Genomic DNA, 5176 nt, shown 5'->3' with positions numbered 1-5176 from the left:
ACAGTCAACCAGCCTCTGCTGTCTCTTAAAGGAGATAGAGAATTAGTGTATGAACCTCACAAAACAATTTTTATTTTTATTTTTTGGCCACGCCTCATGGATTGTGGGATCTTAGTTCCCCGACCAGGGATTGAACCTGGGCCCTCGGTAGTGAAAGCCTGGAGTCCTAACCACCTGACTACCGGGAAATTCCCAACAATTTTTAGATACGCCTTTCAGTTTGAAATATCAAAGCAAACCCCTCTCCCCCCACAAAACAAACAAACAAACAAAAACGACCTTCTAATACTGATATTTTACCTTTTCTACAACATCTCTCTCAGACTAATCATGATATATGGAGTACAATTACTGGTTGTGCTAGATCCACTTTTGCTATTTTACATTTACACCATTCTAACAAGTTAGCATCCAGGGTAAGAGTGAAGTTCTGGCTCAATCTAGGGCATGACTCAGTTCTGGTGCCTTGTCAAAACGTAAAGATCCCAGATAAGTGCCCAAAATATAACTTGGATATGGTAACACACATGATCACAATGGAGATACAAGAAATTCTCATTTGAGGGACTTCCCTGGTGGCACAGTGGCTAAGACTCCATGCTCCCAATGCAGGGGGCCTGGGTCCCATCCCGGCTCAGGGAACTAGGTCCCACATGCAAGCCACAACTAAGGAGCCCGCCTGCTGCAACTAAGACCCGGCGCAACCAAATTAATTAATTAATTAATATTTAAAAAAAGAAATTCTCATTTGACAAAAGAGATACATTCTGGAAGGCCTGCATATTATAAATATCACATAATTAAGCCATTTGCCATATGTATCATTCAGAGTTCTACCAGAAATACATAATCAGTAGGATATATATATTGGGTGGGCCAAAAGGTGCGTTTGTTTTTTTCCATAAGATGGTTCTAGTAGCACTTAGTTGTCTTTAACTTCATTCAAAACAATTTTGTTAGATTGTATGTGACAGCTGTCATATCAGCATGTATTTAAAAAAAAGACTTTGGTGAATTTTTGTGTAGCTTTTTTTTTCTTTTTGGCTACGTTGGGTCTTCGTTGCTGCACGCGAGCTTTCTCTAGTTGTGGCGAGCGGGGGCTACTTTTCATTGCAGCGCAAGTGCTTCTCATTGCCGTGGCTTCTCTTGTTGCGGAGCACAGGCTCTAGGCACACAGGCTTCAGTAGTTGTGGTACACGGGCTTAGTTGCTCCGCAACATGTGGGATCTTCCCTGACCAGGGCTCGAATCCATGTCCTCTGCATTGGCAGGCGTATTCTTTTTTTTTTTTTTTTTTTTTTATTTTTATGGCTGTGTTGGGTCTTCGTTTCTGTGCAAGGGCTTTCTCTAGTTGTGGCAAGCGGGGGCCACTCTTCATTGCGGTGCGCGGGCCTCTCACTATCGCGGCCTCTCTTGTTGCGGAGCACAGGCTCCAGACGCGCAGGCTCAGTAGTTGTGGCTCACGGGCCCAGCTGCTCCGCAGCATGTGGGATCTTCCCAGACCAGGGCTCGAACCCGTGTCCCCTGCATTGGCAGGCAGATTCTCAACCACTGCGGCAGGCGTATTCTTAACCACTGCGCAACCAGGGAAGTCCCTGTGTAGCCATTTTAATATCGAAGATGGAAGAAAAAAAGCAAAATTTTCAGCATATTAAGCATTATTATTTCAAGAAAGGTAGAAACACAACTGAAACACAAAAAAAGAATTGTGCAGTATGTGGAGAAGGTGCTGTGACTGACTGAACGTGTCAAAAGTGGTTTGGGGCTTCCCTGGTGGTGGCAGTGGTTGAGAATCCGCCTGCCAATGCAGAGGACATGGATTCGAGCCCTGGTCCAGGAAGATCCCACATGTCGCAGAGCAACTAAGCCCGCCCGTGCACCACAACTACTGAGCTTGCACTCTAGAGTCTGCGAGCCACGACTACTGAAGCCTGTGCGCCTGGAGCCCGTGCTCTGCAACAAGAGAAGCCACCACAATGAGAAGCCCGCGAACCGCACGAAGAGTAGCCCCTGCTCGCCGCAACTAGAGAAAGCCCAGTCAGCGCACAGCAACAAAGACCCAACGCAGCCAAAAATAAATAAATAAAATAAATTTGAAAAAAAATAAAAACAAAAACTTGGCTGGGAAGTTCTGATTCATCTGCTGTATTCACCAGACCTTCAGATTTCCATTTATTTCGGTTGTTACAAAATTCTCTTAATGGAAAAAATTTCAATTCCCTGGAAGACTATAAAAGGCACCTGGAACAGTTCTTTGCTCAAAAAGGTAAGAAGTTTTGGGAAGATGGAATAATGAAGTTGCCTGAAAAATGGCAGAAGGTAGTGGAAAAAAGGGTGACTACGTAGTTCAATAAAGTTCTTGGTGAAAATGAAAAATGTCTTTTATTTTTACTTAAAAATTGAAGGCACTTTTTGGCCCACCCAATGTTTATTAAGAGATTTATTACCAGGAATTGCCTTACACGATTGTGCGGCCTTGCTAAGCAGGTCTGAAATTTGTGGGGCAGGCCAACAGAATGGAAACTCCTGTGCAGGAGCTGATGCTGCAGTAAAGAGGGAGCATTTCTTCCTCAGGGGAAGCTTGGTTTTGCTTCTAAGGCTCTTTAACTGATTGGATGAGGTCTATTCAAATTATAAAGGATAGTATCTTTTACTTACAGTGAACTGATTGTAATGTTAATCACATGTACAAAATACCTTCATAGCAACACCTAGATAAGTGTTTGACTGAATAACTATACTATAGCCTAGCCAAGTTGACACATAAAACTAGTCATCACGCCATAGGACTGACAAAGGCTGCAGATATTTCAGTTTACCAACTAAACTGACACCCCCCCTGTGGTAGTAATGCAAGTTCATAATTCACTAAGCTTACTAGCTTTGAAAATACTGCAATTCTTGATTGCATTTTTAAAAATTTTAGGGTTTCAATATTTCATATTCTTTACATAAAATAAAACTTTATTAATGTTGTTAACATTTTCATATCATACTAATTCAAAATTATATCATTGAAATGCACAATACAAGCAATTCTTTTGTCAGATAGCTCTTACAATATTGATCAAGGTTAAAGCTATGACTTTAATGTAATTATGTGGCGCCTCTTGCAGTTTTAGGCCTTTGAAGGAGAGCATCTCAGGTGTCTAGGTCTGTCTCTTTTAGTCTCTTCAATCATCCTCTTTCAATATCCTCGCCCAGTTCCCATCCCCCTCCCTTGAGGATCTACACTCCTCCATATAGGAGGAGACATTTCCTTCCTTCCTTCCATTTCTTCTTGGATTTTGCAAACTTCAGTATCTCAGGCTTGACCAGACTTTGGGGACTTCAGAGGGAGAGGTGAGGCCTAGTCCAGGAGCAATGGGTGGGTACTGAAACAGGAGGGAAGGGGGCAGGGCACAACCTCTAAAAGAATGACATAGCCCTTGAAGATGTGACAAAAACTGGTTAGAACCAACTACGTCCACGATGGTGGAAGATTAGACTTCCAGTAGGCCTTGAGTCTCATCATACACTCATTGGAATACATTAGCATGCTAAATGACACACCCACAGGTGCCATGACAGTTCTGAGGCTGACCATAAAAGGCCAAAAAGTGGGCAGTGGCCCAATTCCTGGCAATCTCCACCCCTTCTCCAAAATAGTTGGAATAATCCTCCCACTCAGCCTATGAAATTACCCAGCCCATAAAAACTAACCACCCCATATTTTGAGGCCTTTTGCCTTCTGAGATGGCCCACACTCTGCAGAGTGTGTTTCTCTCTAAATAAATCTACTTCTTACCTATCACTTTGTCTCTCACTGAATTCTTTCTGCGATGAGACATAAAGAACCTGAGCTTCATTAAGCCCTGAGACCAGGTGTGTGATCTCAATTAAAAGACTGTGAGTTCAAGTCCCAACCTGGGTTTTGTCTGGGTTAGAGACCCAGTCCATAGGTTCGAGTCCCAATCTGAGTTGTATGGTTTCAGCACCAAATCTGGTTCAGTTTTCCCCAAATGAGCATAGTGACTTGATATCTTGATATCCAGTTTCCTAAGAAGTATGTACACCATTCCCAAATTATCATTAATTTTACTCAGTGACAACACATTCTCTCACAAACGTGATTTCCCCCCAGCATTATTCAATTAAGTAGCATTTGTCTCCTCCCTGAATCTGGCTTCCAAACTTCACAACATTAGTTGGCACTATCTTACCAAGAATACAGTATATCAACTCCAAATCTCTCTCCTAATAAAATTGGGGGTTTGGGGTGCACGTGTAGGTCTCAGTTCCTGCTACAGCAGACTCTTTTTTTAAATTTATTTTATTTTTGACTGCATTGGGTCTTCGTTGCTGCTCGTGGGCTTTAGTTGCAGTGAGCGGGGGCTACTCTTCGTGGCGGTGCAGGGGCTTCTCATTGCGGTGGCTTCTCTTGTTGCAGAGCACGGGCTCTAGGCGCGTGAGCTTCAGTAGTTGTGGCACGTGGGCTCAGGAGTTGTGGCTCTCGGGCTCTAGAGCGCAGGCTCAGTAGTTGTGGTGCATGGGCTTAGATGCTCTGCGGCATGTGGGATCTTCCCGGACCAGGGCTGGAACCCGTGTCCCCTGCATTGGCAGGCGGATTCTTAACCACTGTGCCACCAGGGAAGTCCCTACAGCAGACTCTTAATAAGTGTTTGTTGAGTTAAATATAATTGACTTTCCTTTATGTGATGGGGAATTATAGATGGCCTTCAAATTGTGATTAAATTTCCACCCTGTGGCAATACAAGCGTTAATTCCTCCAAATAAATAAACTTACATATTTCAAAATAGAAACTTCATACTTCCTAATGGAAATAATCTTGCATGGAAGAAACGCATAATTGGTACTCAAATTGAAATCATTATTATTCGTAATGCAACATAGTTATAGCACCTATTTCAGTGCTCTGTGCATCAGTCAGTGCAAACAGAATATTGTTGTCTGAAAGGTACCAATTCCGTCTTTTTCAGAAGGCAGTGCAGAGAGCGACAGCCTTTCAAAGTAAAAAAATGGGTGAGATTCCTCTAAGAGGCGGCCTGCAAGCCCCACCCCATATACCTGACCGGCTCCGCCTACGCCCCGGCTTAGGTGAGGGGTGGTGAACCACATTTCCCAGCGAGCCTTGCAGGCCTTCCACGCCTGCGCACTGTCAACTCAGGCAGGCGGG

Source organism: Eschrichtius robustus, chromosome 7 (assembly GCF_028021215.1).
Source record: "Eschrichtius robustus isolate mEscRob2 chromosome 7, mEscRob2.pri, whole genome shotgun sequence".
Taxonomy (NCBI): Eukaryota; Metazoa; Chordata; class Mammalia; order Artiodactyla; family Eschrichtiidae; genus Eschrichtius; species Eschrichtius robustus.
This window is presented reverse-complemented; position numbering follows the sequence as displayed.